At 43.7% G+C, this 24,171-nt stretch overlaps 1 protein-coding gene across 2 annotated transcripts in view; it reads right to left on the bottom strand.

Moving 5' to 3' along the window:
* abat (4-aminobutyrate aminotransferase) overlaps positions 1 to 24,171 on the bottom strand; it is a 204,893-nt gene that overhangs the window by 152,795 nt on the left and 27,927 nt on the right. The window contains exon 1 of one of the 2 annotated variants that reach the window (XM_078558698.1): positions 17,438 to 17,456. The exons of the other annotated variant lie outside the window; for it this stretch is intronic. The gene's annotated coding sequence lies outside the window, so the exon portion shown is untranslated. Of the gene's footprint in view, positions 1 to 17,437; positions 17,457 to 24,171 lie in introns of those variants that run through there. 2 annotated transcript variants of the gene reach the window in all.

Below are 24,171 nucleotides of genomic sequence, written 5' to 3'. Positions count from 1 at the left end.
CTATACTTCTTCCATGTTCTCACATCCGCCATCATTTATAAAAAAACTGATCCAAAACATTTATTTAATAGTTCTGCCATACCCTCTCTGTCCCTCCTTCACCCTGTGTCCTAACTCTCGAGTTCTGACTCTTCCACTACACTCATCACTTTAATAGTTTCCTGGCCCTCACAATTCCCTTTTCATCATCCAAGTCCAGTCCTGCCACGCTTCCATCACCTGCCAGGACAACCCATGCACCCTGCACTTCTTCCATGAACAGAGGCCCAACCAGTCCCCATCCACCACTATCCTCCTCCACCTAGCTGAGCCTGTTCTCAAATTGAACTATTTCTCCTTTGATTCATGCACTTCCTCCAAATAAAAAAAAAAATTTATCTAAGGGAACCCATATGGGTCCTAGCTATGGCTACCTTTTTGTGGGACATGTGGAACATTCTTTGTTCCATTCCTACTCAGGTCCCCTTCTTCACTTCTTTTTCTGATTCATTAATGACTGTATTGTGCTGTGCCCTGCTCATGCCCCAAACTGGAAAATTTCATCAATATTCCCCCCAATTTCCACCCCTCCCTTGTCTTCACATGGTCCATCTCTGATTCTTCCCTGACCTTCTTCAATTTCTCTACCACCATTTCTGGGGTTAGGCTGTCAACCAATATCCACTGCAAGCTCACCAACTCCTACAATTGAATCTTGCATCCTCACTGCCATTGCCCTTTTCATTCCATGGGTTTCAGTTTTGCTAACAAGTTGATTATGTGGCATTTTATCAAACATCACATACACATCAAGTGCACTATCAATCCTCCCCATTATTTCATCAAAGTACTCGATTGTTCTGCTGTATTTAGTCTTATTGTCATTAGTCTTATTGTCATTTATCTTGAGAGATCCCAATGCCATTTAATGGTAAATGCATGACATTTATGATACATTTGGAAACAATTAAATACTCAGTAACATGTGCAATCTGTGAGGTTGTTCTATAATTTACTTAGGTCTAAATCAGCATACTCAACATTTTTGGGGAGCCATTCTAAGCTTATATCATTCATCCATGACTGGATTACAGATATGTCTTAACAGTTGTATCAGAAATGTTACTTAGGCTGCTGGGAAATACAAAAAGGATTTGATTAAAGGTGCAAAGAAAATAAGCTACAGAAGCACGACTTATGGGAGCAACTGGTGAAAATGTAATTGGTAGATCTGGGGACTTTGTCAAAATACTTGGAAGTAGTGAAAATGCCAACTTCTGAGCAGATACAAGCTATAACAAATTACCTTCCACAAATCACTGCCACTCAGTTCTAACCATGCCTTCTCCTGTTCTTCAATGAAAACATGTTCATTTCAGTGAGTCATTTAATACAAGTTAGAGCCTTAAAGCCTAATCATCGTCATTACTCTTCTTTTTTGCTCTCCTTAACACTCCTTTACATAAACGTTAACTAATGGTACTCCAACTACCCTCATACAAATGTTAATGAATTTTATAAACACTAGAAGAACCAACAGACCATTGCTGAACTCCATTGGTCCACATAATTGCAGAACTGATCTAAATCCTTTTACAATATTGATTGTCTGCTCTCAGTTCTAACCAATTTGACAAATTTTGATATTCAAATAATTTTTATTGATTAAAAACAGTAACAGTTCAAGCATTGGCCCCCCTCTGTACTCCACTCCAAATGCCCAGTTTGACAATGCAGCTCTCATGAGCACTCTCAATTTCCCTTTTTTTTGTCCATGCTCTATCTTGTATTCGTTTGGCTTTAAGCTGAACAAAAAGTTTTTACTTTGGAACTTATTGAAACAATGAAGAATTATTTGTAACACTTGAACAGGTATGTTACTTTCTAGTTTATCTGAAATACTCTCAAGGTCAAGAATGTTTGCCAGGGAGGATCTACCCTTTGAAATATATCCTAACTTTGGAATTATAATGACAGGTTAGCTTAGCTAAACCTTGGGAGCTTGAGGACATGGAATTACAAATGTGCAATATTTTAATGCTGATGGTAGCCCAAAATAAATGGGCTATTGCCAGTGTTAAAATAATACCAATTGGGAAAACTAATCTATTCTGTTACTGATTATGTTAGTTTAATAGGCCTCACTGATGTTGATAATTGCTCCTGGTGGTTATAAAATCCTGCTTCCAACTGTTCTTCCCTCCCCTTCCTCTCCTCCTTTGCATGGCGTTTCCTCATTCCCTCAGCCATTCCCTGAGGAAACCCTACCAAGCAATCTATATCTGGAAGCAACTTTTTTCAGCACAAACTTATACTTTTTTTATTCATTTACAGGATATGGGCGTCGCTGGCTGGGCCAGCATTTATTGCCTTTGAGAAGGTGGGGTGAGCTGCCTTCTTGAACTGCTACACCCACGTACACCCACAGTGCTGTTAGGGAGGGAGTTCCAGGATTTTGACACAGCGACAGTGAAGGGACGGTGATATATTTCCAAGTCAGGACGGTGAGTGGCTTGGAGAGGAACTTCCAGATGGTGGTGTTCCCATGTACCTGCTGCCCTCGTCTTTCTAGATGGTAGTGGTCATGGGTTTGGAAGGTGCTGTTAAAGTGCCTTGGTGAGTTTCTGCAGTCCAAATGATGTAGATGAGGGGAGCGAAGACATGGTAGCTAAGTTTGCAGATGACACAAAAGATAGGTAGGAAAGTATGTTGTGAAGAGGACATGAAGAGTTGCAGATGGATATAGATAGGTTGCGTGAGTGGGCAAAGATCTGTCAAATGGAGTTTAATGTACAAAAATGTGACGTTATTCACTTTGGCAGGAAGAACAAAAAAGCAGAGTATTACTTAACTGGAGAACAGTTGCATAATTCTGAGGTGCAAGGGGATCAAGGTGTTCTAGTACATGAATCATAAAAAGTTAGTATGCAGGTACAGCAAGTAATTAAGACGGCTAATGGAACGTTATCCTTTATTAAGAGAGAGATTGGACATAAAAGTAAGGATGTTATGCTTCAGTCATGCAAGGCATTGGTGAGACCACATCTCGATTACTGTGTCCAGTTTTGGTCTCATTATCTAAGGAAGGATGTAAATGCATTGGAGGCGGTTCAAAGGAGGTTTACTCGATTGATATCTGGGATGAATAGATTGTCTGATGAGGAAAGGTTGGACAGACCTTGGGCTTGTTTCCATTGGAGTTTAGAAGAGCGAGGGTGATTTGATTGAAGTATACAAGATCCTGAATGGCCTTGACAAAGTGGACGTCAAAAGGATGTTTCCTCTTGTGGGTGAGTCCAGAACTAGGGGGCACCGTTTTAAAATTAGGGGTCGCCCTTTTAGGACGGAGATGTGGAGAATTTTTTTCTCTCAGAGGGTTGTGTGGCTTTGGAATTCTCTGCCTCAGAAGGTGGTGGAGACAGGGTCATTGAATATTTTTAAGGCAGAGGTAGAGAGATTCATGTTGGGCAAGGGAATCAAAGGCTATCGGGGTTAGATGGGAATGTGGAAATCGAAACACAAGATTGAATGGCGAAGCAGGCTCATGGGGCCAAATGGTCTACTCCTGTTTCTACTTCTTATGTTATCTTGTAGGTGGTACACACTGCTGCCACTGTACATTGGTGGTGAAGGGAGTGAACGTTTGTGGATGGGGTGTCAATCAAGCAGGCTGCTTTCTTCTGGATGGCGTCAAGCTCCTTGGGTGTTGGGAGAGCTGCACTCATCTAGGCAAGTGGAGAATACTCCATTTCACTCCTGACTTGTGCCTTGTAGATGGTGGACAGGCTTTGGGGAGCCAGGTGAGTTACTCGTCACAGGATTCCTAGCATCTGACCTGCTTTTGTAGCCACAGTATTTATATGGGTAGCCCAGTTCAGTCTGGTTAATGGTAACCCCCAGGTTGTTGATAGTGGGGGATTCAAAGATCATAATGCCATTCAATGTCAAGAGGCGGTGGTTAGATTCCCTCTTGTTGGAGATGGTCATTACCTGGCACTTGTGTGGTGCGAATGTTACTTGTCACTTGTCAGCCCAAGCCTGGATATTGTCCAGGTCTTGCTACATTTGGACATGGACTACTTCAGTCACGAATGGTGCTGAGCACTGTGCAATCAGTAGCGAACATCCCCACTTCTGATCTTATGATGGAAGGGAGGTCATTGATGAAGCAGCTGAAGATGGTTGGGCCTAGGGCACTAGCCTGAGGAACTCCTGCAGTGATGTCCTGGAACTGAGATGACTGACCACCAACAATCACAACTGTCTTCCTTCGTGCTCGGTATGACTCCAACCAGGGGAGAGTTTTCCCCTGATTCTCATTGACTCCAGTTTTGCTAGGGCTTCTTGATGGCACTGTTGATGACCCCTTCCATCACTTTACTGATGATCGAGAGTGGACTGATGGGGTGGTAATTGGCTGGGTTGGATTTGTCCTTTTTGTGTACAAGACATACCTGGGCAATTTTCCACATAGCCGGTTAGATGCCAGTTTTGTAGCTGTACTGGAACAGCTTGGCTAGGGGCACGTCAAGTTCTGGAGCACAAGTCTTCAGTACTATTGCCGGAATACTTTCAGCGCCCATAGCCTTTGCAGTATCCAGCGCCTTCAGCCGTTTTTTGATATCACGTGCAGTGAATCGAATTGGCTGAAGACTGACATTTGTGAAGCTGGGGTCCTCTGGAGGAGGCCGAGATGGGTCATCCACTCAACACTTCTATCTGAAGATTGTTTTGAATGCTTCAGCCTTATCTTTTGCACTGATGTGCTGGGCTCCATCATTGAGGATGGGGATATTTGTGGAGCCTCCTCCTCCCGTGAGTTAATTGTCCACCACCATTCACGGCTGGATGTGGCAGGACTGCAGAGCTTAGATCTGATCCATTGGCTTAGCTCTGTCTAACAATTGCTGCTTCTGCTGTTTGGCAAGCAAGTAGTCCTGTGTTGTAGCTTCACCAGATTGACACCTCATTTTTAGGTATGCCTGCTGTTCCTGGCATGCCATCCTGCACTCACTCATGAACCAGGGTTGATCCCTTGGCTTGGAGTTTCAACAATACATACAATTGCACCAGCAGCCAGAAGAAACAATCCAGCAATTAACCTGCCCATAGTTCATTATCTCTTTAAATGGCACTGGTGGGAGTTTGTTCATTCTTTTTAATGTTGTGTCCAGCCATGCAAGGCTAAGTAAGTGGAGTTCACAAATGACAGGTCTGGTGGGAAGTCAGTGCTGTACACTGCTTGTCACCATTATCTGCCTGCTTTGCATGTTGCTGGTGATTATTGAGTGCGCAGACCCCACTACCAAGATGGTGTTTGATACCATCCCGTCAGAAGATATACACGCACCTCGAACTCCACGTTCCACCGTTAGGAAATTTAAACCGGAGGAGATATGTGATAGGTCGTTGATCCAATATCACCTAAAACAAGAGGTGCTACAGAGCCCAATTTCTCCCCCATACGATTCTACAAGAGTGACTTCAGTTGAGAGTTACATTTTTTGCACTGTGTAACTTTCAGGCATGATAGTTCCTACTGTATGTTTCAATGTTGGTGCATTTTCTTCAAAGACCTCCAAATTGACATATCAATATCACCACAATGAACATGATAAAGACATTTTCAAGGTTTGCAGCACAGCCCTACATTCAGCTTGAAACGATTTAAATTCTAACCACACAATAATAAAACCACAATCAAGTCTCAGACTTTGTCAAGTGGATTATCATATTTAAATCTCAGATCACAAGCACAGAAAGAATGAAACTGCAGGGAAACGTTTGTGGATTTTGCTTTTCTCTCACTGAATGAACATAAGATGTATGAAGGTCAGCCACAAGGGTGACCAGAGGAAACACTTCAACTGGATGAGCCTGCCCATGCAGAATCTTGTGAATTCATTCTATACAATTTAACAAAAGAGAATTTATATATGTACATTTCTGATGGAAGATTTCTCAGTTAAGATTTTATTCTTCATGAATTTTTTGTCTTATGATGTATTGACGTGTCAGTGGACAAAGAACATTTTCCCAATTTTTACATCCAGCCTCCATTTTAAACATCCTCAGGTTGGTGCAAATTAAAGTTGATCTGCAATATCTGTTAGGCTGTGTTCACACTCTAGGAATAGTGTCAATGCATAGCACTTATGCTTTGCAGTCTAACTGCAATTATCATGTAAGTGCGGTCTGGATCTTGAGTCAAGATTCAACCCAAGCAAAGAGTAGTGAGACTCTCCGGATGAGGTGACTTCACTCCAACCACTTCAGAGACAACTTATGCCTTAACACTCAACTTGCACTCTATGAAGGGTGATATGTGGGCGATATCAGATTGGCCGCCTGTTTTACACCTTGCCCAATTTTCCTTTCAATAACTTCAGTGGAAATTTAAATCAGAAAAGCTGTATAATGGATGGTTGATCTGAAATCACTCACCTGCACTATCGTTCAAAGTCAAAATTACTGCATACAAGTTAGCACTGATGCAAAGCCAATACCAGCGATGTTAACAGAAAAATAAAATAGACTGCAACTATTGCCAATTTTGTGCTCGTTCCCAAGCTGAATTTATACCCCAATGTTTTAAACTTACCGCCTTGTCCTATTCTTAACACTTCTTTAGCAAATGCTTCTACATTCAGGGATTTGCAATGTGGATAGTTTGTGAAGGCAAGTCCAGCATTCTACAGAAAAAAGCTTTACTGATATACCTGAAGATGAGGAATCATGCTGAAAGTTAATTCATGGGGTATATCAATACATTTAAAGGGCATTTCAAGCAATATGTTGCAACTGCTTTACAGCAGTCTATGAACTTCAGTGAGAGAGGTGGATGAACTGCAGCTTTTACAGACTCTAGCTGGCAGTTTTTCAGAGTGTCAGCTGCCAGCCTTTGAGGTCAAGGACACTTTTTGCCTTCTGGGGCAGGGGCAGGGAAGAGACACATGACAAAATATATGAAGTTATGTCAAAAGAACAATGCAGCCTCCTATGCAAAATAACAAATATATTAATGTCATTATAATCATATAATAACATAATTATAGATGGCCAGCGTAAATGGCAACCATCAGCACTTCCCAGTAAATGGTGAGTTTCTGCATTTGTGAGCATGAATGTGAGGTAACCATTTTTAGAAATGACTTGTGGTCCAACTGTCCATTCTCAGTGTGTTTACACAACAAGTTTAGCGTTGACATTAAGTGGCTTCAGCTTTGCAATGATGTTAAATTTGCTGAGTCTATGTGGAATGCGAAGATCTGAATGTACTCAAAAAAGGTAGTGGCAAGATCCTGACTCCAGATTAAGATTGGTACTACAATCATGTAAGTGTATCTTTGTATTGTTTCAATACCTGAATGATAAATGTGAATAAGGTGTCATCTATAGCTCAGTTGGTAGAATTCTCACTTCTGAATCAGAAGACAGTGAGTGCAAGTCCCACCTCCAGAAACTTGAGCACAGAGAAACCCAAGTTAAGGGAATGCCACACTCACTGATGGAGGGGACATCTTTCAGATGAGGCGTTAAACCAAGGACAGATGTAAAAGATTCCATGGCAGTATTTCCTCTGTGCAATTATTAAATTATTCGCTCACTGGCGAATGAATGCAACCTTTCTTTGCAAGACAAGTACTGTGGACTTGCAGCACAAAAAAAAGGACAGAGCTTTGCTAAAAAACATTCTCAATATATGAAATGGGTTTTCTTTTGTTTATTTTCATCAAAAACAAGTCGAAACTCACTGAATTCAAACTGAGGTGCCACATATTGTGCACTAACAACAAGCAGGCTTTCCTACTCACTGAGACAGAGGTGAATCAAGCGCTCTTTAATGTTCAGATTCATTCTATAGTATAGTCGTAGCACTGCCTTAAAGTTGCTTTCTATCTTCCTTAAGAAATATATTGTTAGCCGACAAAATAAAATCCTCCTGTCCCATGCAAAACTGCTGTTTCTTTAGAAAGTACATGGGAAATGAATTTCCAAAGAGGGAACAGCAAAAATTCTGGGAGCCCTAGTCACAGCATTGCCTGCAAACATTTTTAAATTGACTATTGCATGTTTGTGTGCTGTTTTTGATTTCTGCTGTAAAACAAATGATGGAACAAAGGTTAAGTTAGAAGACATAACAACTGGTTCTCAAGTTATGAACATGGACTTTAAGGCTGTATTTATGCTGTCAGCTTCCCAAGGGCCGAGACAGGTTTCTTTAAAAACAAACCGTTCCTAAATTGGCATGTTTGGACAGAGAGCGGGACGGGCTGGTGCAGCATATAAGAGGGAAAGGTAGTACATTGTGCAAATCCGCACTGAAAACGGAAAGAAAAGATCATCTGAGATGAGTTGATCTAAAAGTGATTCTGGAATCTTGGGAAGAGTGATTTTGCAGTTGAAATCACCTCTCTGTTTATGACACTGCACTGTTTCCGGCAAAATTCTCATTGTAGGTTGGAGGTCTGAAAGTATAATGTACTGCTGCACTGACCCACAAAACCAGTTATCATGACACAAAGGTAAAACATGGCGCACTGAAATAAAAATAAGGTATATTGGAAATACTCAGTAGGTCAGGCATCATCCGTGGAGAGAGATAAAGAGATCATCGACTTGAAATATTAACTCCTCTTCCCTCTCCACAGATCTAAAGATTTTTAGTCAGCTGAGACACATGACAATATTGCAATCAAGGATCACACTAGCAATGGCGCATTTACAGTGCTAGCTTTTTGTTGACAGTAGCAACGTGCATGCACAATCATGTTAAAATAGTAATTTGTTCCTGGCGAGTATAGTTTCCAAAGTTTTGCACAGATCAGCAAGTGAAAAAATGCATTCATAGCATACAAATTCAAGTTGGTTGTTGAGCGCAGTTAAGAATGCAACCTATATCTTCAGCATTAAAGCTTATATAGCTACAAGCATGACCTTCTTCATTGCTCCCAGGGGCAATTAGGGATGGGCAATAAATGCTGGCCAATCCAGTGATGCCCACATCCCATGAATGAATTTTAAAAAAATTACAAGACCGGAGCTCTTCACAGCAAAGGGACATGAATGTGGCAACAGATACATATTAGAACATGTAATATTTCAGGGTTATCCAATTTATTTTCCTTTTTACATAAGAAGCTTGTAAAGAAATATTTCAACACAAGGCATGGCAAACAGATCAAGGTTCCCTACTTGACTGTAATAATAACAACAGGATCTGTCAAAGTCGTCAACTCTGATCAATGATCGCTGGGCCAGAAGAAACTTTGGACTGTACACAAAAATAGGTGACCACGGAGACTGTCACAAATTTAGCACAACTTGTTAAAATTCTGACATGTGCTCAAAAGCAAGATCTTAAACCATACAATTGGACATTCTATTTCCAGTATTTGATAATCGACATTAAAGAAGCATATGGATGTGCATTCACTGAATGGCGAATTGTTTACAAACCCTGGGCCAAAATAACAGCGTTGGAACTCTGCACACCATTACTAATGCACAAATTAGCCAGCAACTCGCGGCAAAAGAGAGGCACAGGTTCTGGCCGAGTTGCATAGCTCCACCATTAGCTTTGCAAAACTAACAGCTGACACTATATCCCCTTGAGTTTTGAGAAGTTCTCACAAGTTCTTTAATTGCCCATTAAACTCACCACCAAAAGTTAAATCTTGTAATTAACAGTGCAAGAACCCTTCTTTCAACATGATAGTTGACAATGACTGCCAATCAATCTCTTTTGCTCAGAAAGTGAACGGTTATAAGTACAAATCTCATTCTTCAGGTTGTGGATTGTTGTAGGAGATTTTACTTATATCTTTGTCTCCTTCTCCCCTTCTCTCTTAACCCAATCTTTGTTTCCCTCCCTTTATTTCTTTCTATATTTGCTCTGACAATTGAAATCTCTCCTTCAATTCACCCTCTTTCTCAGTTCTTCCTATGTTTCTTTCCCAATGCTTAAATCTCACTGGTATGGCTTGGTCACGACAGATGCCCAGTAACTTCCATCATCAGTTCACACTTACAGAAACTTTCTGGGCAAACAGTTGCATGAACAAGTTAACTAAAGGAGAACTCCAGCAAAATCAGGCCCATTGTTTTTGTCCTGGCTGTATGAGGGTAAATATATAGCCTGGTTGTAGGAAGGTAAATATTTAGCCTGGCTGTAGGAGGGTAAATATTTAGGTTTTTTTTGAGTGCAAAACTGAGGACGATTCCACTCCCCTGGTCGAAGCTACCCTGCTGATTGCAACCAGTCCCACCCTCCCCATTTATGTCTAACCTCCACCCACAATCGGGGTCACAGGCCCTTCCCCATAATCATAACCAGATCCACCCTTTTGAGAAGAGGGGTGATAATGGCAGATTTGGAAGGGAGCAGGAACTGTTAACAATATCAGTTAACAGTGGGATCAGGAAAGGAATTTGGGCGGTCAAAAATTTGGTGGGAGTAGGCTCGAGGGTGTAGGTCTCATGAACAAGATGAGAGAGGGCTCAAGGGGAGGTAGGAGGGAAACTAGAGAAAGTTACAAGTTCAGGGCTAGGGCAGGGGGAATCATAAGGGAAGTTTGTCTTTGTGGTCTAGGGGAAGGGAGTGGAAGTGACATAGGCAGCTGATTGTCACCAAGATTGAGATCATCCAAAGAAATCCATGAGCTCCTTGACCTTGTGGTTGGAGATGAGGGTGAAGGGGTCAGAGGAGAGAGTCTGAAAATGGTTTGTGGTGGGGAAGTCGGGAGTCATCTTGATATCACAGGAATGGAGATTAGGTTTGACAAGGTAGAGCAGGAGCTGACAGTGTTTTATGTGGTCCAGCCAGATTTGTCAGTGGTCTGACACAAATGTTCAAATTTGCATCCCTTAGATTAAGAACCTAATAATTTGATTTGACTTTATTAGTAAGTAAAATTAAAGTACAGGGACTTCACGGTGCCTTGCTAACTGTTGACACTCTTCCTCAGAGAGGGGCAAGTGGTGTATTTTTGGAGGCTAGGATATGGGTGAGGATTAAATATAGCCCTTAGACCTCAATAACATGAAAATGTAAATACACACCAGATGGAACTTTCCACCAGTGGGGCCTCACAGGTTAGGTAGATGCACTGTCAGCTATTGTCTGTCTACATTGATGGGAGGAAATGGTGTACTATGCAATTGTGATTTTCCAAGAAGCTTTCCACTGAATGCGAGGCCTCATCAGTTGGTGCAAGATCTGGGAAAGTCTCCACCTAACAACCTCTCCCCATCCTACCCCACAACTACATATAATCCTCATTTATTCCTGATCCCAGTTATGATGATATATAGTTTATACATATCACCAGATTCTAGTTCCAAAAGCACAAGACTGTAAATCACACAATACATAGGAATAGGTACAGCCATTTTGAGATGAAAAAAATAAAGCTTTGGCAGTTACTGTAAATCTAAGATATTTTTTACATTACACCATTAGATTATAACATCCATGTTAAGGTCAAATGAGTGTTGGTAATATCTGCAACTCAGTGCATTTGTAGGATACTCAGCTATTTAGTATAAATCTATTCAAAGTAAATTGTTGCAACCTATGTTCAATATCATGCTAACATTGCCAAATGTAATTTTAATGGTCAAAAATGTACAGTGGGTTTATGACAGTCAAGAAACAAGTATTTATATGCTAATATTTTGTGGTAATCTATACATCTTACTTTTATGTCGAGCTTAGTGGGATGTATTCTCACATGGGGTAAATAACATTGGAAATCATATTAAATAAAAAGTGTTACACATCAGCCTTTTTTCGGGGACAACTCCCAGACTCCGCTGGAAAATAACTCCCACGCATGATGTACAATTGCTACTACGCTACTGCCTCAGGTTATGAACAAAACTGTGCAGCATCAAGAAATTAGTCACATCATATCACCATGAAGACATTCCATTGCTAAGATGTGCTGAGGACTCCGAGATAGCCCAATCAAAATTTCATTCCGCGCTGCATCTAAATAACACTTCAATTTTTCACATGTTTCTAAATGGCTTCATGAAGTAGTTCTGCCTAGGCAGCGCTAATTATGGATGAATACAGTCTTGCCAAGCATTTAACACATTGTGGTTGTACCCCCAGCATTTTCATAGATTCAAATTTTCCATACAGATCAGCTGGGGCTTTTCCGAGACATGTGACAAATCAACATAAAAAAGCAATCATCACCATCGACACACATGCTATCTAGTGATAATGCAAAATTATTGAAAACCAAACACATCACCAGATCCTGCAATAATAGTTAAAATGTTTACCTTCATCGCTGGACTTGGGATTACTCCTGGATGCAATCTGTTACAGTTAATTGAGAGAAAAGCATTGCTGCTGTTCTAAAAGATACAGCAGGCTGTTTTGTATTCAAGCTGGGTACACATTTCCCCTGCTGCTGGATAACCATTTGACAGAGCACAATGTAATGGCACAGAAAATTATAGCACAGGCAGCACACTGAGTCGACTGCTGTCATCATCAGATGAAGTGCACGCAAGAAAGAAATCAAAAACTGCATTGGGCATGTCGGAAAGATTTCCTCACCAACAAGAGAACTGGACTTTATCTTCCATAGGTGTGAATTGGAAAAGCGTAGCTATTGAGCCATTTAATGCTGCATGCCATGTGATTACACACAGCTCATTAAATTGCTAATTAGCTTCAATTTTCACAACGACAAAGCATTTGTTGTCAATTCTGTTAGCAGCTTCAAAACAAATTCCAGATTTACGAAACAAAATTTAAGAAATGAAAGCAATGAAATTCTCTTCTCACAAAACAGTAGGCACACAACTCAATCCCGAGTTCAGTTTATAGTCATTAAGGTTTAAAATCAAAATTTTTTTACTCATACAATAGAGAAGTCGGCCTATGGCATCTGCTGTTGGGGACAGGTAGCATTGGGCATACAGAGAATTATTGCACAAAATACAACCCAGTAACATCTGGCTTTTCAGCAACACAAGTGGTATTTTGGCTCCAAATGGTATTCACAGCTTGTGCACACACTTCTGGTACTAGACACCCAAGGGCACCATTTTAGTGAGAGTGTTGGTGCATACAAGGACTGTCCGCCAGAAGTATGCAGAGTAGGCAAACTGCAGCAAGAATAGTCATGTATGCTGATCTGACACCAATATTGGCATTTTGGAACTCAAGGCTCCAGTGAATGCATCTCTTAAATAGTTGCTGGTTGATTTCTCCTGGCTCTTGCTGAGTTTGTCAATGTATTTGGTGTGATGAGGACGGTGTAGAACTTCAAAACGACATACACAAGTTGTTAGAGTGAGCAGATAGGTGGCAGGTGAAGTTCAATGCAGAGAAGTGTGAAGTGATTCATTTTGATAGGAAGAACATAGACAGACAATATAAAATAAGGGGTACAACTTTAAAGCGTGTGCAGGAGCAGGGGGACCTGGGTGTATACGTGCATAAATCATTAAAGGTGGCAGGACAGGTGGAGAGAGCAGTTAATAAAAGCATACAGTATTCTGGACTTCATTAATACAGGCATAGAGTACAAGAGCAAGGAAATTATGCTGAATTGTATAGTACACTAGTTAGACCTCAGCTGGAGTACTGTGTACAGTTCTGGGTGCCACACTTTAAGGAGGATGTGAACACATTGGAGAGAGTGCAGAAGAGGTTTACGAAAATGGTTCCAGAGATGAGAACCTTCAGTTATGAAGATAGATTGGAAAAGTTGGGACTGTTCTCCTTGGAGAGGAGAAAACTAAGAGATTTGAAAGAGGTGTTCAAAATCATGAGGGGTCTAGACAGAGTAGATAGGGAGAAACTGTTCCCTCTCGTAAAATGATCGTGAATGAGAGGGCACAGATTTAAAGTGATTTGTAAAAGAAGCAAATGGTATGTGAGAAAAAACTTTTTCACACAGCAAGTGGTTCGGGTCTGGAATGCACTGCCTGGAAGTGTGGCGGAGGCAGGTTCAATCGAGGCATTCAAGAGGGCATTAGATGATTATTTAAATAGCAACAATGTGCAGGGTTACAGGGAAAAGGCAGGAGAATGGCACTGAGTCATGATGCTCATTCAGAGAGCCAGTGCAGAAACAATCGGCCAAATAGCCTCCTTCTGCACCGTAACAATTCTGTGATTCCAGAATTGTTTCAAGTTGCTGAAGGCTATAGGGAGTAGTTAGTCATGTGCAGTAGACCTTGTCCTGATATTAAGAATTCTGCACACATATCTTGCTTGCACGCATGAATGCATCTCTCTTGGCCTGCAGCATGACAGAGCGAATAAGCAGCAGCGACACAGAGCAGGACAAGCTGTTGGAAGAAGCAGGAGGAGGAGTGGGTAAAGGGCTCTCAGGAGGAGGCCATATGCACCCAGGATGTTCAGGGAGCAATATTCTTTGACCTGATCCTCACTGAGGAACAGTGTGTCAAATGTTTCTGCTTCACCAGGGATGTCCTCAATGAAATCTGACACCTGCTGCAGTCTCAGAGCAGGGCAAGGACAGCATTGCCAGTGGCTATGAAGGTGACTATGGCCATGAACTTTTCTGTGCCTGGTTCCTTTTAAGCTGGATCAGGTGATATTTGCAACATCTCCCAGTTTGCCATCCACTGTTGTGGAAGGGGGGTTTACTGAGGTTCTGTGTTCCAAGAGAACTAAGTACATTTCATTCTCTCATCGGAGAGGAACAGGCAGAGCGAGCATGTGGTTTTGCAAGGATTGTAGGCTACCCTTTGGAGCAGGGTACCGCTGACTGCATGCACGTTGCTTTGTGGGTGCACCATAACTGAAAGGGATTCCACACCTCAACATCCAGCTAGTGTATGACCACATAGGAAGGCAAGTGGAACACTGTCATTTACTGCAAGGGGAATGGAATATAAAAATAGGGTTGTTTTGCTAAAGTTGTACAGGGCATTGGTGAGACCACATCTTGAGTATGTGTACAGTTCTGGTCTTCTTACTTAGAAAGGATATAACTGCATTAGAAGCAGTTCAGTGAAGGGATTCCTGGGGTGGAGGGGGAGCTATCTTATGAGGAAAGGTTAGACAGGTTGGGTCAGTATCTATTGGAGTTCAGAAGAATGAAAGGCATCTTATTGAAATATATAAGATCCTGAGGGGACTTGATGGGATGAATGTTGAAGGGATGCTTCCATTTGTGGGAGAGACTAGATTAGGTTTAAAAATAAGGGGTCTCCCATTTAAGACATGATGAGGAGAAAATGTTTTTCTCAGAGGGTCATAAGTCTATGGAACCCTCTTCCCCAGAGAATAGTGCAGGCAGGGTCATTGAATATTTTTAAGGCATAGGTAGATAGATTCTTGACTGACAATGAAGTCAAAGGTTATTGGGTAGGCAAGAAAGTGGAGTTGAGGCCACAATCAGATCAGCCATGATCTTATCGAATAGCGGAATAGGCTTGAGAGGCCAAATGGCCTCCTCCTGCCCCTTAAACGTAAATTTGTATATTGGTACATATAAGTTATCATGCAGTATCATGCCTGGTATCCTGGCAGCAGTCATGATAGCTTCATTCTGCGGCAGTGCCCTGTCCCATTTACACTTAAACCATGATGGCAAACCAAAGGGTGGTTACAGTGTAAAGCACTATCCGCTAACCACATGGCTCATGGCTTCCATGTGTAACCCATGTGCTCCTGGGCAGAATGCATATAATAAAAACCACATGGAAAGGCATTGAGCAAACTTTTATTTTTGCATGTGGGTGCTTAAACAAAGCTCCCGCTGCCTGGACCGCTCTGGAGGAGCCCTGCAGTACACATGTCAAGATTCGTGGTGGTCTGCTATACGCTGCACAACCTTGCCGTCATGAGGGCACAGCCTTTGGAACCATCTGTTTGGCGACCAGCTGAGGAGGAGGAGGAAAGGAGGGGGTAACCAATACAGCCCCATTCTTGCCAGGCTGTCTGTGATCGACTAACCTGACTGCAATACCAATAAATGCAACCCCACTCACCATTCACTAACAATCCCACACACCACCTTTCCTCTCTTACTGACCATCACTCTGTCCATTTGGCCACGTGCAAAAATAAAAGGCACCACAAAATAAATATTGCAAACCAAATTAAAAAATCAAATGTTGCCATATTGCCTTCAAACATCCACTGACCACCCTTAATGCCTGTCTTTCTTGTGTGTTTCTCTGGTTTAGTGCTCATACACAGTAATACCCCAGTGGCTGCAGCATGGTTGGTGGAAGGCTGAGCATTTTCAGTATAGGAGACTGCTGATGGCTTCTCAGGCATCTCTAGCCTTAGAAGGCCTGGCTTCAAACAGTACCATTTTAGCATGGGTGGCTGCGGTCTTGACTGGCTAATTGAAGGTCAGTGGCAAGAGCGCTGGCAGACTGGCAATGGTGGCAGGATAAATGCTATTATCCTGAGAGAGGACAACAGGTTCATGTTCCATGGTCCTGCCACTCCCCCTGGGGCTTGGGGGGCGGGGGGTGTGTGTGTGTGGCGGGAGGTGCCTCAGCAATCCTAGCAATGAACTGCAGGATAGATAGGACCCTGCAAGCCCCCATGCTCACTGGTATCCATAGGTACACTGGCAGCAGTCTGAGCTGCTGCTGCACCACACAGAGGTGTTGGGTAGTTTCTGCTTGCTCTGAATTGGAAGCTAAGCTAAAATGTTGTATCATGGTTGGGTCCGCAAGAATTCCAATGGAGTTGGACACTACCTTTGTGCTGGAAAGGACAGGTTCTGAGTTTTGCACAAAACCCTGTGCCAACTTAGTGGGGGACACCTTCTTATTCCTGTCATTGACTGTAGGCTTTCTGGCAGACTAAGTATTTCAGCGTACATAACCACCAACCTTCTTCTATTTGCCACCCCATCAAAGTCCTCGTCTGAGTGTTCTGCAGCAGAGCTTTTGGGTGACCTCATTCTCTGGTGAGCTGGCACAAATAGTTCCTTGAATTCTTTTGAGCACGCAGGTGATTTCTTTAAGTGCGTAGCCCCTTTCCATCTCTTTGCGCAGCTGCACACACACAGTAATTTAAAGCAGCCACCTTGTGTGCGGCATGCAACCACGCAGCTTAGAGGAAACAATGGCTGGTACCCTGTTATCCTTGTCCACTCTGGTGGCTGGGTGCTGGCTACTCATACCCAATGTCTCACCATGCAAAAATCCCACCAGTAAGCTACCCTCTAAAGTTCACACAATGTCAATGTTTGAGCTGGTGGTTGTGAATAGGAGAGCGAGTGACGGTGTTTCTTCCTCATCACTGTCTTCGTGCTCTCCCATCACTGCCTGATCAGATTGCAGTTCTTATCTAGCTGAATGGAGAAAGGCACAAGGGTTACATTGTGGTGAGGGAAGGGGAGGAAAACAAGAGGTGCAGCTTGTAAATCTGAAGAGATTGCGCAATGAGGGAAAAGTGGGATGTGAGAAAGAAAATTAGGGATGAGCATGCCGTCACCTTTGATGGTTTCATCCCCGCCACGGACTCAGCCTTGGCTGCTCCAATGATGACGAGCATTGTTTCCTCAATGGGGATAAAGACATGCATCTATGCCTGACCCCATAAGTTTGGTGCTGTTGCCTTCAGTTATGTGTTACCTTGTACTGAAGGAAAGAAAGAAGTGGGTCAGGAAGTGTGGTGAGTGTATTTGGATGACTTGGGTGTCATTATAGAATGGCTAGCATTGTGTGCAAAATTGAATGTAAAGCTTGCATCAGTGCTAAATCTGTGAGCTATGAATATTGGTTATAAGTTGTGGTTGAATATCTGAATGATGGGGAGTGTGTGCATCGAGTAATGTGTGAGGCTAGTGGTGCAGTTGGTGAAATATGACATTTGGAGATACATTCACTGACTTTGCCCACTCGTATGAGGTCATTGGGCACTTTGCACCACTGTATCCAGGGCCTTGCATTTTCCCCTCCCTGTGGACACAGCTTTGGAGGTTGTAGGGGTGGGGGTTGGAGAGCTGGGAAAATAGAAGGAAACTGAGTTAGGGTGGCTTGCTGCTGCCTTCCTGCCTCTGGGGAAATTTCCCATGGACAGGCTAGGAACAAAGTGGGCAGCCCACTGCATGGAGGTGTGCAGCCAATTAGGACAATTAAGGCCCTATTTTGGAGCTTTTTACAGTAGGTGACAGTGGAAGCTGTCCTCCTCCAACCCTGCTGAATGTAGAGCCTAGCAGCTCTTGGGTGGTGCCTCCTGACAGGACGATTCAGGCCCCAATGATGGAGCCCTACCAGCTGTGGGTCTCTTCATTTTCAAACTTGCACAAGGCGCCCGAGGATGCCCCCATGCGCCTTTGCCTTCTGTCTCAGCAGCACCCATGTCTTCCAATCGGGCTGCTGGTTCCCCTGTGCTGTGGGCCTGCTGATTGAGCATCCCACTTAATGAGTCTGCCCACCATCCTAAATGCGACAGTGAACACTGAGAAGGTTGTGGTGGTGGGCACCCTAATGACATGCACAGGCTAATGCCCTCCAGATCGTCCCGATGTCAGGTTCATGACGTCGGCTGGAGAATCTAGCTCAGGTCCATGGTTTTCATCATTGACTCCCATAGAAATCTGATCCCACTGCCTTTGCAGAGTCCTGGCCCCCCGTGGCTTTTTTTTTATTCATTCAAGGGATGCGGGTGTCACTGGCTCGGCCAGCTTTTTTTGCCCATCGCTAATTGCCCTTGAGAAGGCGGTAGTGAGCTGCCTTCTTGAACTGCTGCAGTAAGTGTGGTGTATGTACACCCACAGTGCAGTTAGGGAGTTCCAGGATTTTGACCCAGTGACAGTGAAGTGATGGCGAGATATTTCCAAGGCAGGATGGTGAGTGACTTGGAGGGAAACTTGCAAGTGGTGATGTTTCCATAAGTCTGCTGCTCTTGTCCTTCTAGGAGGTAGTGGTGGTGGGTTTGGAAGGTGCTGTATAAGGAGCCTTGGTAAGTTCCTACAGTGCATCTTGTAGATGGTATACACTGCTGCTACTGTGCATCTGTGATGGAGGGAGTGAATGTTTGTGGATGGGGTGCCAATCATGCGGGTTGCTTTGTCCTGGATGGTGTCAAGCTTTTTGAATGTTGTTGGAGCTGCACTCATCCAGGCAAATGGAGAGTATTCCATCACACTCCTGACTTGTGCCTTATAGATTGTGGACAGGCTTTGGGGAATCTGGAGGTGAGTTACTCACTACAGGATTCTTAGCCTTTGACCTGCTCTTGTAGCCAGAGGATTTATATGGCTAGTCCAGTTTAGTTTCTGGTCAATGGTAATCCCCAGGATGTTGATAGTGGGGGATTCAGCGATGGTAATGCCATTGAATGTCAAGGGGCGATGGTTAGATTCTCTCTTGTTGGAGATGGTTATTGCTTGGCACTTGTGTGGCGTGAATGTTACTTGGCACTTGTCAGCCCAAGCCTGGATGTTATCCAGGTCTTGCAGCATATGGATTTGTACTGCTTCAGTACCTGAGGAGTCGTAAATGGTGCTGAACATCGTGCAATCATCAATGAACATCCCCACTTCTGACCTCATGATGGAAGGAAGGTCATTGATGAAGCAGCTGAAGATGGTTAGGCCAAGGACACTACCCTGAGGAACTCCTGCAATGATGTCCTGGAACTGAGATGACTGAACTCCAACAACCACAACCATCTTCCTTTGTGCTAGGTATGACTCCAACCAGTGGAGAGTTTTCCCCGCAATCCCATTGAGCAGAATTTTGCCCTTGGTGGGTGGGTGGGCCCCACCGGCACGGCGGCGGGCGGGCAGCCGAACTCCGCCGCCGAAATGGGGCCCTCCGCCATTTTGAGTGGGCGGAGGGGGAGGGATTCCCCATCTGTCAAAGTGCACTCTTTCGCGTGCATGCGCACTGCTCCCTGAGACCAAGTGCTGTCTCAGGGAGATTACTAACAGGTAAAAAAACTCCAAAAATAGAAAAATATTAAAATTATTAACATGTCCCCCTCATGTGACTATGTCACACGAGATGGGACATGTTAATAAGAAACACATAAACTTTATGAAACTTTTTAAAAACGGACATGAAACCTCATCACGCCAGTGGATGAGGTTTCATGTATAATCAGGAGCCCGCTGGGGCTCCTGGCCTGCCCGCCAGCCTTAAGGGTGGACAGGCAGGGTCTTTAACAATCTTAATTAGCCTGTCAATGGCCTTAATTGGCCATTGACAGGTCGGCGGGCGGACAGCTGATTTCGCTGTCCGCCCGCCTTCCTGAAAATTTAAATGGACTGGGATGACGTTGGGGGTTCCTCCTGACGTCATCCCACGTCATTTTCAGGTCGGCAAGCGGGCCCCGCCCCCAAATCGCCGACGGGAAAAAACTGGCCATTGTGTCCAGTTTTTCTAGGGCTCCTTGATGCCACACTTGGTCAAATGCCACCTTGATGTCAAGAGCAGTCACTCTCACCTCACCTCTTTTGTCCATGTTTGAACCAAGGCTGTAATGAGGTCAGGAGCTGAGTGACCCTGACGGAACCCAAACTGAGCATCAGTGAGCAGGTTATTGCTAAGCCAGTGCCGCTTGATAGCACATTTTCCCTGTTCTCCACTCCTTGACCAAGGCCTGCAGACCAGTGTCAGAAAATCTTGGGAGCACTTGCATCTTTTCCAAATCAAAATCACTTTTAGACTGACTTCCAGCATCTGCTCCAGGCAAAATGCCTGTCCCCTTTAAGTGATGCAGGCTAGCTTTAACTCAGATTAGCATCCTATAATTTAGTGTACCATGCTCAGGCCTGTGCCCACTTCATAGCTGTCTGCATGCTTTAGTGTTTTAAATTAGCAGATAGCACAAAGTTTGCATGCCACCTGCATCAGAAGGAACTGGTGTGAGTTAATTGCGCACTGACATCCACACGCCCTTTTTTGGGGGTTATCAAATTTCACAGTCTTAAACACCAAATAAATCTAGCTAACCAACCAAATGTCAGTTCTCATCTAAATTATCAAAAGAAAAATTGAATTTTAAATTTATTTAGCCTTCATTAAAATACTTGCTGAAAGCACAACGAACTTGGAATTTATATTTTGTGTGGTATGGGGAAGTGAATGCAGTGGGGATATCTTGTGATGTCTACATGAAACAATTTTATGTGTTGAAACATACATGTACACACACACACATATATATACATAGATTTTATATATATATTATATTTTATATTATATATATATATAATAAAACTAGAGTGATATGCATTTAAGAACCATGCTTGTGTATTAAATTGTTTTGAAACTGGAGAACCTGATCCATTTTAAGTCATGTTAATACAGTGAACTGTAAGGAAAATTTAACCAAGATGACGCAACTCAAAAAAAAAGTATTTTGTGATGCATTGCCTTGCTTTTTTAAGTGGATCAAACGGACTTACATTTCGTGTACAAATAAGATGATGTTGATTTTAAAGATTAATCTTTCTATCAGCCACTATCAGACAACCCACTGCACTTTGCCAGTTAGAGTCTTTAGAAATTGGGTTAGCTTTGATGTCAAGCTGGCCTACTGGGGAAGGATGGTAAACTTCCACTTTCGCAACCAATGTACCTCCTGGGAAGATAGGCCATGAGAGAGTGCAGTCCAAAATTTGTCTCCCTGTGATCTTTATTTCCCTAAAGAAAAATAAGTGTGGTGAGGTTCAATTTATCCCCAAGTTTCCAAAGTAAATAATTGTGTAAAGTGCTTTGAGACATTTCAGTGGAATAACCTGCTTTATAAATACTTGTTTTTTTAATATTGAAGTTTGCTGACATTAGCAGATATTGATTTTGTGTTGCATAAGAATACATTTTAGAAAGTTTCCTGATGATTGGCTTCTAAACCAGAATCACCTACACATGAAATGACCTGTCCAACACATGGCATTTATTAGAATCCAAACATTACAAGTGGCTCCACAACAAAACAGAACTGTTTAGTAGCATTGCTATTCTAATTTGTTGTTAAAGTTACTGAACTGATTCCAGTCTTGTTTAAATTCTGAAAATGGACTGCAATCTCAAATTCTCATTTTGTAACAATCTTAAAAAATCATAAGAACCATAGAAATGAACATGAGTTTTTCAAAATTAAGGCAGCAAAGCTTAAAGCCTGTTCAAGCCCCATGCTATTAATAACAGGATATCTTGTTATTTGGTATCAATTACCAGAATAACTATCACTAAAAAAGAGAGACAGAAACTGACTGCAGGGTGCAGGGGAGGGAGACGCTGGCTGCGGGGCCTGGGGGAGATAGACGCTGCATGGCCCAGAGGAGAGAGATGTTGGCTGCGGGGCCTAGGGGAGAGAGACGTTGGCTGCAGGGCCCAGGGGAAGAGAGATGCTGGCTGTGGGGCCCAGGGAAGAGATATGCTGGCTGTGGGGCTAGGGGGGGAGAGAGACACTATAGGGCCTGGGGGAGAGAGACGCTGGTTGCTGGGCCCAGGGGAGAGAAACGCTGCAGGGTCTGGAGGAGAGAGATGCTGCAGGGCCCGGGGGTGGGAAAGAGAAGCTGGCTGTGGGGCCCTGGGGGAGAGAGACATTATAGGGCCTGGGGGAGAGAGACCCTGGCTGTGGGACCCGGGGAGAGAGACGCTGCAGGGCCCGGAGGAGAGAGATGTTGGCTGCAGGGCCTGGGGGAGAGAGACGCTGGTTGCCGGGCCTCGGTCAGAGACACTGCGAGGCCTGGGGGAAATGATGGCAGGGTGGAGGGAGGGGGTTGGGTGGTAACGAGACTCATCACCGGTGAGTGTATGAGACTGAGTGTGTGAGAGAGAGAGAGTCTGTGTGAGAGAGAGGGAGAGTGACAGAGAAAGAGAGAGAACGTGTGTGTGAGAAAGAGAGAAAGTGTGTGTGTGAGAAAGAGAGAGAGTGTGTGTGTGAGGAGAGAGAATGTGTGTGAGAAAGAGAGAGAGTGAGCAGAAATTTTTGCTCGGCGGGTGGACACGCACCCCACCTGCTCAAGCGTGAAATGACGCGCATTGACGTCGGCCGAACGTGTCGTCGTCAACGCACAGTCGCACGATAGTTCGGTCGGCTGGCACGCGCCAGAGCCAGCAGCGCGCGTGCCGACAATTAAAAGGCCCGTTAAGGCCCTTAAATAATCAATTAAATTAAATTTTTCACTGTCTCTCCAACCTAACAGTTGGCAGGTAGGCAAAAAGGACAAGCGGCCTTTACGTTTTTTTGGAAACCTCATCCACAGGCAGGATGAGGTTTCCAAAAGCAAATAATAATAAAATAAAAGTTTTAAAATTGAATTACTAACGTCCCTGCTCATGTGACAGAGTCACATGAGAGGACATGTTTTATTACATTTTTATTTTCTTCATTTCAGATTTTAAAAACGCTTCATATCCCTGAGGCAGCTCCGTGCCTCAGGGAGATTATGCAGCACTCCTACGAAGTTCGCACTTGGCCTGCTCGCTCCCCCCGCCACACCCCCGCACCCCCCGCCACATAGGCAGTGTTCAGGGTGAAATCACAGTCTGGTCCCGATCATGGGCGGCGGTCAGCTTCCTGATTGCCCTGCCTGCCCCTGCTGAGCCCAAAGGGCGGGATTCTGCTTAGTGTGTGTGAGAAAGAGAGTGGGCAGGATTTTACCATCGGCAAGTTGGGGTAAGGCCCGTTCGCCAATGCGTAAAATGACATCTAAACCCCATCTAAACTTTCAGGAAGGCGGGGGTGCAGCAAAATCAGCTGCGCCCCGCCAACCTGTCAATGGCCACTTGAGGCCATTGACAGATCAATTACAGTAATTAGTGGACCTGCCTGTTCAACCTTAAGGTTGGCGGGCAAGCCAGGAGCCCCGGCGGCAGCTAGAGAAAACATGAAACCTCATCCACCGGCGGGATGAGGTTTCATGTAAGGTTTTAAAAATTGTAATAAAGTTGTTTTGGAAATTATGAACATGTCCAACTCATGTGACATTGTCACATGAGGGGACATGTAAGGGAATTTTTTTTTCTATTTTTAATATTTTTGAAAGTAGAGGCGATCTCCCTGAGGCTGCACTTAGCCTCAGGGAGAGGAGTGCGCTCTTTCGTGTGCATGTGCACGAAATTGGCCCGCCCATGTAAAATGGCGCATGCCTCTGATCGGGGCCGCCGATCAGAAGCGCACCCGCTCGCGCCCACCCATCAACTTCCCCCAATTCTGCCCAGTGTGTGTGAGAAAGTGTGTGTGTGTGAGAAAGAGTGTGTGTA

The sequence above is a fragment of the Cetorhinus maximus genome, chromosome 15, assembly GCF_964194155.1.
Source record: "Cetorhinus maximus chromosome 15, sCetMax3.hap1.1, whole genome shotgun sequence".
Classification (NCBI taxonomy): Eukaryota; Metazoa; Chordata; class Chondrichthyes; order Lamniformes; family Cetorhinidae; genus Cetorhinus; species Cetorhinus maximus.
This window is presented reverse-complemented; position numbering and strand designations above follow the sequence as displayed.